This window comes from Mesoplodon mirus (assembly GCF_964341445.2).
Source record: "Mesoplodon mirus genome assembly, chromosome: X".
Taxonomy (NCBI): domain Eukaryota; kingdom Metazoa; phylum Chordata; class Mammalia; order Artiodactyla; family Ziphiidae; genus Mesoplodon; species Mesoplodon mirus.
In genome coordinates this window covers 100,054,602-100,067,875 of record NC_138981.1, presented here as the reverse complement: position 1 = coordinate 100,067,875, position 13,274 = coordinate 100,054,602, and the positions used below count along the sequence as shown (strand labels likewise).

At 38.7% G+C, this 13,274-nt stretch overlaps 1 long non-coding RNA gene across 1 annotated transcript; it reads left to right on the top strand.

Annotated features, from left to right (window-relative positions):
* Positions 1-388: 388 nt before the first annotated feature.
* LOC309796924 lies at positions 389-11,391 on the top strand. The gene is made up of 4 exons (XR_014292521.1): positions 389-421; positions 2,174-2,337; positions 6,583-6,628; positions 11,114-11,391. It is a non-coding gene; the product is annotated as an uncharacterized lncRNA (long non-coding RNA).
* Positions 11,392-13,274: the final 1,883 nt, after the last annotated feature.

The following is a 13,274-nucleotide window of genomic DNA, read 5'->3' as shown; positions in this document are numbered from 1 at the left end:
AAGGAGCTTGCAGTCTTTCTCAGGAGGGTGTTAGAGAGTTGAACAAGAAAATGACTAATCAAGTGCTAAATTGTGAGTACAGACTTAAGTGCTTAGATGATTGGACTAGCTGGAGAGAGTGTCACAGGAGACTTAGGATAAGCCTTGACTGAAAGGCTTAGGGTTTATGGGAAAAGATAACTAATCAGGCAGGAATGAGCATAAAGCAGCATAATACAGGTCTGACTAAAGCAAACAATTTTGTGTGGCTCAATGTAGTGGGATTACCAGACTGCAAGGTTCATGAAGAGGGGACCTCATCTTGTTCATCGCTGTATCCCTGGTGCCTTGAAGAAGGCTTGGAGCATAGCAGGCTCAATAAATATGTTTTGCTTGCTGAGTCTGAGAATAGAGATGCCTGAATCTGGATTCCACCTTGCAGGTAAGAGGGAGCCTTTGGAGTTATCAGTAATAGAATCACTTGAGCATTTCACAAAGTGCCTCTAGAAGTACTTCAAATTTTAGTTTGTATCCAGGCTTCATCCTACATTCTCATTCTATCTAAAGATATCTCAAAGTAGATAAGGGCAAAACAGCAGTCCCAGTTCATGAAATGAGGCTAAGGAATGACCAAAGTAGTATTCATTTTTATTTCTTTGGCTGTCGTCAGAATCAAATTTATTATAATAGTTGTGTAATTTCTTGTGGCTTGAAAATCTAGATTTAAATTTATTTGCACAGTTGATAAGACTATAAATTGGTATACATTTTCAGAGGGCAGTTGGGCAACATGTATCAAAAATTTGAAAAATGTTCATACCCTTTGACCTGGTACTTCTTAATGCTAGGAATGTAGTCTAAGGAAACAAAGATATGAACAAAAATTTAGCATAATTGAGAAAAACTAGTAATGCACCAAATAACTAAATATTTTGTGAATGTTTCAGTTAATTTTATATAATTCAACCAAGAAAATTTCTGTTGTAGAATAATTACATACAAAAATGTAAACATGTACTCAAATAGACTGGAAAAAGTCCGGAAGAAATTATGCTAAAATATTAGGGAGGGGGGTTCTCCAGGTGATGAGATAATAATTTATATTGCCAATTAGCACATATATTTTTTATAATCAGAGAAAAACTATACTTTCTGTATTTATTTTTTAATCTATCTTCTCATCCTTTCTGCAGAGGCAAAAGAAAAATAAATGAAAGGGGACAGAGAAATGGAAGTGACAATAAATTCAATGTAATTGAGGAACATATCAGTAGGTATTATGAACTATGCCTAGGTACCCTAAGCCCATTGTTGGAGTAATCCTGCAAATTACTCCCTTATCTTAATGTTCTTGCCCCAGTATGACTGTTCATGCAAATAACAACAGAAAAAAGGTAAAAAAAAAAAAAAGAGCTCAATTCAGATGGTTGTCTGCTTTCTAATGTCCCAGGGAGGGGAGAGTGGTATATGTAGCTCTAAGCCTGGGAATCTCTTCGAATTCTAGTCTAAACCTCTATTCTTCTGCTTCCTGCCCTTAAAGTTGGTGTAAAATTTAAAACAAAAAATGAAGGAAATGGAATCTAGCAACTTTGACAGTGTTTACTTCCTCCCAACTTTGCAGTAACTGGGAGTATTAAAAAATATGACTACTAACCTCAAACAGGCAGTTCCCTGAGTTCACGGGCTCTAGAGCCCAGGCTCAGTAGTTGTGGCACGCGGGCTTAGTTGCTCCGCAGCATGTGGGATACTCCCGGACCAGGGCTCAAACCCGTGTCTCCTGCATTGGCAGGCGGATTCTTAACCACTGTGCCACCAGGAAAGTCCCTGGAAAAATCACTTTTTAATATGACCTTGAAGTCAAATTAGTGGTGGGTTTGTTATCTATCTCTTAGTTACATTTCTCTGTGAATTCCACTTGCATCCCAAATCTCATCAGAATGTAATAAAAATTGCAGGACAAATGTCCATGTGAAAATCTTACTGGCAGCTAATGTGATTTCAGATGACCAAACAAGCCACTAAATAAATATAAAGTGTAATTCTCTAATGTTTCGTGTATTGATTTTAATTAACTTCAGTCAATTCCTGTGAACGTTATAGGAGAGAAGCCTAACATTTCATGAGGGGTATCATGTGGCAGGGAGTGAGTGCGCTTCTCACCTTACATGAATAATCTCTTTTAATCTTCACAAAGCTCTTAGGTGAAGTTCTCACTGTGCTGTTTTACCGATAAGAAAACTGAGGCTTAGAGAGTCTAAGTAACTCTATTCCAACCACTAGAAAATGGCAGAACCACATATGAGGCCCAGGTCTATCTGACACCACAGCTGGAACTCTTTCCACTCCCCCATGTGAAAGGTAAGTTGAAACAGAGATATCACCTCCTATGATCAATAATGTTCACCTTTTTGCTACTTTTTACATTACTTTTACTATGTTTGATTCTATTTCCATCCAAAACCCTTCTACCGTCAACTAGTACTACCCCAGGAATATTCTGAAAATGAATCAATAAGTGATTGCAGAGCCCACTAGAAGGCTAAATACAGCCACCCAATAACACAACACACCTGTATAAAGTATATGACCTTGAAGCTGCTGTAAGAATGACTTTGTCTCCAATTTTAATGTTGTCTATTAGTTTATCTGTAGATGTGCACTTTCTTATTTCACAATATTGGGAGAGAATATTTATCCTCAGATACCTTCATTGTAAGTCTTGCAGATGTCTACAAATGCCACACAGAATTTAATCTGTACGTCAAAGTACAAGTTACTAAATATGAGGTCAGAACTAATCTAATGTATGAATCAACTTCTTTCAGAGCATCTCTGTCCCTCCTCTTCCCTTAAAAGGAATGGCTTACATTTCAAGTGTTTGTTTCTTGTTTCTTTGAATAAATTATTAACCACTTGTATGAGAATCCTATAAATGTTTGGGAAACAATCTCTGAGACGATTCTTTTGTCCACAGGAGCCATCCTGAGTACGCTAAAGCTGTTGGAATTTACAAGATAGCGCCTAGTTACAGAACTGGTATTGTCCTAGATAAGCTCATACTAACAAGCCTTGTAAGGCAATTTATGATTATCCCTCCAAGTCAGGGTTTCTCAATCTCAACACTATTGACATTTTGGGCCAGATGGTTCTCTTTTGTTGGGAGGGATTCCTGTGCTCATAGTATGTTCAGCCGCATCCCTGACCTCTACCCAGTAGGTGCCAGAAGCAACACTTCCCCCCGCTCCAAGTTGTGATCATCAAAAATGTCTCCAGACACTTTCAAAAGTGCCTGAGGGTTGGGCTTCCCTGGTGGCGCAGTGGTTGAGAGTCCGCCTGCCGATGCAGGGGACACGGGTTCGTGCCCCGGTCCGGGAAGATCCCACATGCCGCGGAGCGGCTGGGCCCGTGAGCCATGGCCGCTGAGCCTGCGCATCCGGAGCCTGTGCTCTGCAACGGGAGAGGCCACAGCAGTGAGAGGCCCGCGTACCGCAAAAAAAAAAAAAAAAAAAAAAAAAGTGCCTGAGGGTGGAAGGTAGTAGACAAAGTCTCTCCCAGTTGAGACTGGCTGCTCTCACAACAATGTCCTTGAGTGAGGTGCTACTTCTGATTTCCATTCAGAGCTTGAGATTAAGGTAAAGAAAAAAGAAATGGCTATAGAGAGGAAAATGCTTGACTTGGGAAGATGTGGTCAAGAGGGTAGGGTAGGGTCTATCTACAAGGACATAAAATATTAACCTCTTCCCTACTGGATTGTTTTAAAAAAGAATCAAGAGAGTTATATTTGCCCTAATAGATAGCACATATATTTGGGAAATATATTGGAATGGTTAAGAATTTAGTCTGTACAGCAGTATGAATCTTTATGGGAATCCCAGCTCTGCCACTTCCTATCTGAATGACCTTGGACAAGTTTCTTAAGCATCCTATGTCTCAGTCCCCTCATTTGTAAAATGGGGACAATAATATAGCACTTTTTTCACTGGATCGTTGTGATGATTCAGTAATAGATTGAAATAAAGTGCCTATTAGGGCAAAACAAGGAAAGCACCCCAAAAAGGTAACTCCTTTTAGGTAAGCAACATAAAAAGACTCTTGGAAAGTTGTTTGGGGACTTCCCTGGTGGTACAGTGGCTAAGACTCTGTGCTTCCACTGCAGGGGGCACGGGTTCGATCCCTGCTTGGGGAACTAAGATCCCACATGCCACGGCCAAGAAAAAAAAAAAAAAGAAAGTTGCTTGACTAGTTCTTTTTCCACCTTGATATTTTGATTTTGGAAATACAAAAAAAAAAGGTACTATACCTATTTTAGTGAGCTAACCCATAGAAACTTTCCTGAACAATTTCTCTAATAATCTTCCTGCTTAAGTGGAATTTTAGCTTTCTTATTTTTAACAAGGAAATTATTTCCTGAATTTTTAATCCACGTATGATTATTAAAGAATAAGCTAGAACAACAGCGGAACCACCAAAACTGCCCAAAGGACCTGCACTTCTTATGCACACATGCACCCGGAACTAGAGAGTCCCAGCCACTCTGGAACCACTACAAGGATTATTCAAAGTTTGTGAAATAAGAGACAGTGCAGCAGAGGCTGGCTGGATTTTGGCCAGTAAAATCATGTTAGACCTGTTTGGTTCATGTGTGATTGAATTGGCTTGTGACAAAACATTTAACTATGAGGCCAAAACTTTGACCTTTTCTGGATGACTATGAAAAATTTACCAATTGAATCAAAAACATCGAAGACCAAGCTCATGTACCTCTCCCTTAAATCACAATAAATTTAATATCTAAGGTCCAACTACAAAGTAGGCAGCTATGCCTTTGAAGAGAAAATGAAGAGGGAAATTGATTTCAATGCACATAGAGATTTAGCAGTCAGAAGTTCTGTTATAAATATCTATATCTTTCAACTCCCCCTTAGCTACCAAGTTTAAGATCCCTTAAGAGCCATGAAAATAATGTGAAAAATGTTCTGTTCTTGTCAGCCTCCCTAAATCTCCTTTAAGTTTCAGAGTCAATATTAACTCAGCCAACTACCTCAGTGCTTCAAGAAAGAGAACTGTTTACCAGCAGAGAGAGATCTACACTGAGACTTTGACAATGGCCTCTTGCACAGACCTTGAAACCTAAACGCTTCTGCTGACTGGTGTCATTGTAACTAAGGAGAACCTGAGATATTTCTCTAGCATTTGCCTCTCTTGTCAGCCTGATTCAAATCTGTTCAACTTCAAGACATAGTATAGACATATATAGACATAGTATAGACATAGTATAGAAACTCAGGGTCTGGACCATACTTTCCCAATGTCCCTGTGTTTCTTTCTACATTACTCCTACCCCTGATAAGTAAAAGTGCAAAGCAGAAAATCAAAATCATCAATAATCCCATCCACCAAAATGTAACATTTGGTACATAAATAATTTGAAACTTTTTCTATGGAGATAACATATTTTTTAGAAAAGCAAACAAAATCACTTGATAAATTCTTTTAACGACTGTTTTTCCTTATCTATTATATATATATCATTTTGAAGAGCAACATACTTACAGACAAATGAACAAATTGTAAGTATACAGTTACCTGATTTTTCACAAAGTGAACATTCCCCGTGTAATCATCACCAGGGAAAGAAACAAAATATTACTGGTTTCCCAGTGCTTTGTGCCTCCTCCCAGCCACACTACCCATGCCAAAGGTAAAACACTATCCTGACCTCTTCCGCCGTTCACTACTTTTATGTTTCTGAACTCTTTATAAATGGAATTATAGACTATGCACTTGTTTTTGTATCTAGCTTCCTTCATGTTTTATTATAAGATTCATCCAAGTGGTTGCATGTGGCAATAATCACTCACCCTTATTATTGTATAGAAGTCGATTGTGTGAGTGTACAACATTATTTATTCATTCCATACTTGATGAACATTTGGAATGTTTCCAATTCTTGGTTATTATGAATAGTGCTACTTCAGAGTATTCTTGTACATACCTTTGGTGCATTTTATGTTCACATTTCTCTAAACATAATTAAAAGTGCAATTGCTGGGTCATAGGCTATGTTAGCCGTTTTCCAAAGTTGTGTAAGTTTACACTCCCACCAGCAGTTCATGGGCATCCTAGTTGCTTTACATCCTTACCAAAACTTGTTATTATCTGTCTTTTCCATTTTAGCTGTGCAGATGGATGCCTATTTGTGTCTCAACCTGTTTTCAATTTGCAATTCTCTGATGATTGATGATGCTGAGTAGCTTTTCATAAATTTATTGGATATCCCTTTTTGTGAAGTCTGGTCAAGTATTTTACCCTTTTGTCTATTGAGTTGTCTGCCATTGTTGATATGTAGAATCTTTAGATATGCTGGTTACACCAATTTTGTTGGTTATATGTATTATAAACATCTCCCAATCTGTAGCTTGTTTTTTCATTCTCTTAATGATGCTTTCGATTAACACAAGTTCTTAATTTAGTGTCCAATTTTACAGCATCATCTTTTGTTAATAGCATTTTTGTGTCCTGTTTAAGAAATCTTTGCCTAAAGTCAGTAAGATATTGTCCTGTTTTTGCTAGAAACTTTATTGTTTTATCTTTCTCATTTAGATTGGCAGTCCATCTGGAATTGATTTGTATATGGCGATATATGGAGGTGAGATTTCCTTTTTTTCTATATCTAACCAAATAGGCTATGAATCTAACACAATTTATTGAGAAGGTCATCTTTCCCTGATGCACTGCAGTACCACTTTTGTCATACATGGAGTAACCATATATGTGCAAATGGGTTTCTGAACTCTCTATTCTGCTCCATTGCTCTATTTATGTAATTTTGTGCCAACATCATGCTTTCTAAACGCTTGTAACTTTATAATGTCTTACTATCTGGCAGTACATGTCCTCCATCTTTATTCTCTTTGTCTTGATTATTCTTGGTCCTTTCCATTTCCATAAAAACTTTAGAATAAGCATTTCAATTCCCACAAAACACCTGCTGCAGTTTTAATTGAGCCTGCTACACAATTTATAGATCAATTTGGAAAAACAGATATCTTTACAATAGTGGGTCTTCGAAACTATGTGCCTGGTATATACCTCCATTTATTTAGGTCTTTTTAATATCTTTCAGTGAATCTTTGTAGTTTACTGTGCATTGATCTGACATAGATTTCATTTGATTTCTCCTAGATATTTGCTATTTTTATGGTATTTTAAATGCTATATTTTAAATGTTCATTTTCTATGATTGTTTCTGGCATATAAATACAGTTGTATATTTGATCTTGTAGTCAATGACCTTAATAATTCACTTATTAATTGCAATAGCTTTTTAATAGAGTCTTTTGGATTTTCTACATACACAATTTCATCTGTGAATAATGACAGCTTTATTTCTTTCTTTCCAATACTTACACCATTTTTTCCCTATCTTGTTGCATTGGCTAAGACCTCTGGTACAATGATAGATGTGCATCCGTATCTCATCCCCAATCTTGGTGTGTACTAGGGGGAGAGCCTTTCAATATTTTATTGTTAAACATGTTTCCTGTAGGCTTTTGATATATACTCCTTATCAGACTAAACAATTTCTCCTCTCTTCCTAGTTTTCTATGTTTTATTTTTTAATCTTGAATGGATTTTATCAAACATCTAGTGAGATAAAATATGAATTTCTCCTTGATTCTGTTACAGCAAATTACATCCATTGATTTGAAAATGTTAAACCAGTCTTGCATTTCTGAAATAAAAATCTATTGGGGATATATTATCTTTTTAAATATAACGCTGCATTTTATTGGATAATATGTTAGGATTTTCCATTATACAAAATTTTATGGGGCTTCCCTGGTGGCGCAGTGGTTAAGAATCCACCTGCCAATGCAGGGGACACAGGTTTGAGCCCTGGTCCAGGAAGATCCCACATGCCACGGAGCAACTAAGCCTGTGCACCACAACTACTGAGCCTGCGCTCTAGAGCCCGCGAGCCACAGTTACTGAGCCTGCGTGCCTAGAGCCTGTGCACCGCAACAAAGAGTAGCCCCCGCTTGCCACAACTAGTGTGCAGCAACTAAGACCTAATGCAGCCAAAAATAAATCAATAAAATAATTTTTTTAAAAAAAGAATATACCTTGCTAAAAAAAATTTTTGTGTGTGTGTTGTGAGTATATGACCATGTCAATAAATATGGGTCTATTTTATCAATTTGAATGACTGAATTTGTTCTCATAATGATGTACCATAATGCAGATTGTTTTCAAATTTTGCCATCATAAACAGCATTGTGCTGAACACCCTTGTCCGTACATATGTTACTTGTACCTGTTTTCCAGAGGACTAAGTAGCACTGCCTTCTTGGTGTCATTTGAACTCAGCAGTAGCTTTGTAAGTATCAATCGCCAAGAGTCAGAACCCAGATTTCCTGGTTGCTTTCTACAGGTTTCCTGGGTAGCAAAAGCTCCCTAATGGAATCTTGAGCTTGCTGCTATTGGCCCTGCTAAAGATTGATATCTATCCAAAGGACCAAAGACCTGGGAAGTGAAAAATCAAAACACCTTAGTGTTAAAATGGAAGACCGGGCTTCCCTGGTGGCGCAGTGGTTGAGAGTCCGCCTGCCGATGCAGGGGACACGGGTTCGTGCCCCGGTCCAGGAAGATACCACATGCCGCGGAGCGGCTGGGCCCATGAGCCATGGCCGCTGAGCCTGCGCGTCTGGAGCCTGTGCTTCGCAACGGGAGAGGCCACAACAATGAGAGGCCCACATACCGCAAAAAAAAAAAAAAAAAAAAAAAAAAAAAAGGAAGACCACCTGGGAAAATACTTTATGACACAATTGAATACGGTCTCAGGAAAACTCAAATAAGTAATGGCAAGAGCAAGGCAAATGACATCAGAAACACTGGATTCACATACCAATTACCAGCTATGTAATCTTAGGCAAATTAGTGCTTGCTGTAACCAGGAGTTTCTTCACCAATAAAATAGAAATATATTAATATTCGAGGATTGTTAAGAGGATAAAATGAGAAGCACATACTACAGCATTTTTTTTACAGAGTAGGCATTCAGTAAATGTCAGTTCCTTTAGTTTCTCTTTAGTTAAGAGGCTGTTTTAAAAAATAAAAGAAATACTCTAGAAAAGATTTGCTAGTTTTTCTTTGAAAAGGCTCAGAAAAAAAATGTCTTTTCCTACACCAGGATCTTCCCTTAAACTTTAATACGTGGAAACAAATAGAACACTTCCTATTCTTTTTTTTAATAAATTTATTTGTTTTATTTATTTATTTTTGGCTGCGTTGGGTCTTCGTTGCTGTGTGCAGGCTTTCTCTAGTTGTGGTGAGTCAGGGCTACTCTTCATTGCAGCATACAGGCTTCTCGTTGCGGTGGCTTCTCTTGTTGTGGAGCATGGGCTCTAAGTGAGGGGTTTCAGTAGTTGTGGCATGTGGGCTCAGTAGTTGTGGCTTGCGGGCTCTAGGGTGCAGGCTCAGTAGTTGTGGCACGCAGGCTTAGTTGTTCCGTGGCATGTGGGATCTTCCCCGACCAGGGATCAAACCCATGTCCACTGCACTGGCAGGCGGATTCTTAACCACTGCACCACCAGGGAAGTCCCAACACTTCCTAGTCTTGAAAACTGCCTGGTGAAAAAAAAAAGGATCTACATTATTAATGACATCATTTATTTTGTATGGTCATCAAGATGTCCATTTAAATATCTTTTCTATGTGACTTAACTTGTCTTGCAAGGCTAAAAAGCCAGGGTGAAGTCCTAGTTCAGAAATGACTAATTAGGATCAGATTAGGTACTTCTTAGTTATGAAATAATTGAGTCATGTTCTCAGTCTACACCTTTTGATCTGAGAGTGGTGACATACAATTAGCAGAAAGCACTTGGGGTATGATGCATTGGTTAACTATTTAAACTCACTGACACTTATGCCAGAGATACCTGATCCTTACTGGCCACCATAAGTCTGTAAGGCAATGTCCAGACTCTTCGCACTTCCACTCCTGTTCCTACTTTTATCCTCTGGAGCTCCTACAAGAGTTACTGTAAACCTTATTTATGTGACAGTCTTTCAACTATTTAAAGTCAGTGCTTGGGTGGGGGAGATAAATTAGGAGTGTTAGATTAGCAGATAGAAACTACTATATGCAAAATACATAGGCAACAAGGACTTACTATATAGCACAGGAAACTATATTCAATATCTTGTAATAACTTATAATGGAAAAGAATCCAAAAAAGAATATATATCTGAATCACTTTGCTGTATACCTGAAACTAACACAATATAGTAAATCAACTATACTTCAATTTAAAAAAGCCCTGAGGAAACCTGAATAAAGTATTTAGTTAATAATAACGTAGGGCTTCCCTGGTGGCGCAGTGGTTGAGAGTCCGCCTGCCGATGCAGGGGACACGGGTTCGTGCCCCGGTCCGGGAAGATCCCACATGCCGCGGAGCGGCTGGGCCCGTGAGCCATGGCCGCTGAGCCATGGTCGCTGAGCCTGCGCATCCGGAGCCTGTGCTCCGCAACGGGCGAGGCCACAACAGTGAGAGGCCCGCGTACCACAAAAACAAACAAACAAACAAATAATAATAATGTAAAAAAAATAAAGTCAGTGCTCACTTCACAGTGCACTTTTCAATAAGGATTATTATATAAATCCAGTTTACAAAAGAACAATAAACTTATAAAAGCACAAGTAGAATCCATTTTCAAGAAATAATTCATGATATCTGGTCCTACAGGATGGGTCATTCCCATATTTGTCAAACAACCCAAATCAATATTCCTGTAAAATAAGTAGTCAGTTTTTAAAAATCATGATAAAGATGAATGCTTGCTAATATCTTTTTGTATAGTACCAACACTTGAATATCTGTACAATTTTTAAATTTCTTAATAAATGCCGATTTGTCAAAATGTTGAACTGACGATTTCAGGAAAGGAAAGGAGAGGTTATAAGTGTCCTTCTCCCTTTTTAAGTTATTTTTGCTACAGAGTAAAGAGTAGTCCAGGCTGTAGGAAAACTGCTGAAGTACCACTGATGCTGGGAATTACTCTTCTCCAAGCCAAAAGTGTTAGAGCTCAAAGGGACCTTTAAAATCACTAGTACAACCCCCTTATTTTACAGATGAGGAAGCCTAGCCACGGAGAAAGGAAATGGATTTAAGGTCATTCAACCAGTCAGAAGTGAGACTGACTTCCCAATCTGAATTTAATGCTGTTTCCACCATTCTTCGCTACTTTCTGTTAAAGGCAGAAGAGCTGTTGTGAGATCCATAAGAATCTGAAGGTTTTATATCTCAGTAAAGAAACACAATAGCCAGACTTGGCTTGTATGGTCTGGCTTTTGGTGACAAGTATACGATGGACATGCTTCCTGAGAAACCTAACCAAGGAGATCATCCTATCTACCATACTCAGCAGCCAAGTAGCTTGGACTTCAAGATTCTTGGGTTAAGAACTGTAGGGAAGGACAGAGTTTGTGAACTTCCAGATCATCATTCAAGGCTGACTACAATGTTAACTCACGCATGCTTCCCTTGCAAGGCTGCCTGGGGTATGAAAAACCACTTTCCCAGAGAATTGATTTACAAATGTATTGGTTATTCTCCTTCTGCACCATCTTCCCAGCTCCCTTAAACTCCCTTCTCTGCCCCATGGGATTGCACCAGCTCCTGCCTGGTGCTCCTCAAGCCCCTCTGCAGATCCCAGCTCTCCCTGGACTGAGGGTGAGAGCTTCCCACTGCTGTTAGCCACTGGGTACCTTATCATCGCTTCTTGGTTCCCTTAACCCTGCCTACACCTCTGTAAATAGACCTTTCATTAAATTTTATTCAGAATCCAAGTTGAGTATATGTCCCATTTCCTGCTGGAATCCTAGCTGATAGACAAAACTCTGTACATCTTTCCCATATAATACCTCAAACTGTAATGAGGTTTTGGGTTGCATCCCTTAGGAAGATAAAAACAGGTACACTGTGACCCATACAGAGAGTTGGCCTCTCAAGATTCCTTCTTTAGAAATCACTAGCTATCCCTATTTGCATATCCTTACCTCCAGTATACTGCTGTTGGCAGAAAATAAACATCAAATATCAGCTTTATATAAATAGATTAAAAAAATCTGTAAACAACTGAGAGCACCAGTTCCGCACATTGCAACAACAGGCTTCCATTTTAATAAGGCTTGACTACAATGCAACCATTTAAATGTCTCATCAAAACTCATTAAAGTAGAATGCATCTGTGTAGCTACTTCCATCAAGAACCATTTTTAGGCAGTAGCTGGCAAAATCGTTTTTTATGAAAACTGTCCATTGTATTCCCAGAAGGTGCTCCTGCATCTCTAGGAACTTTGCTGTATCTCCCCCATGCTTTAGTGTCATGGAGAGATAGGGAGAGGCCTCAGTATGAACCCAAAGTTAACCAAGACCAAGGAGTGAATAATTTGCTTCTTCTGGACATTAGGGACTTAACAGAGCTATTTTGCCACAAGAGCTAAAGCAACAACTACACACACGTACAGACACACACACACACCAAGTTCCATTAGGGATCCTCTACACCCTCCCTGTCTACTTTGAAGGTTTTTTTAGTGACATGTCTCAGCAAAAGCCCTTGTCACACAATCATGGAATTTCTGACTTGGGTATTATATATTGTGGAGACTAGCTCTCTAATCAATTCATAGATACTACCGCCAAATCACTCCTGACCCCCTCAACACCTTGTAATTACTCCAAATCTTCTACATGGGCTTTCTTCCAAACCATTGTAACCGTTTCTTAACCCATAAAGTCCCTTTCCTGAGTTTAAAAAGTAAACAAACAAACAAACAAAAACCCCTTCACTTCAGGGTCAGACTGAACTAATGCTACAGATACATTTCTGAGTGTATTCAAATCCCAGGGAATTAATACCTTCATTCATTCAACAAATATTTATTCAGTACTTTATATATAAGACACTGTTCTAGGCATTGAAGACACAGTACAGTTAATAAGATAGACAACAATCCTTGCCCTCATGGGGCTTATATTCTAGGCAGGGGAAGATAGGCATAAAACAAAATGAATAAGCTATATCAGTCATTAGAATGTGATGAGTGCTGGAGATATAAATAGAGCAGGGGAGAGGCAGAGGGAAAGCCAAGAGGGGATAAAATTTTAAAAGACAGAATGAGCCAGGCAGATATCACAGTGCTCTAAACACAGAGAACAGTAAGTGCAAAGATTCTAAAGCAAAACTATTCCTGGGGAATTCAAAGAACAGCACAGAGGCCAGTGTGG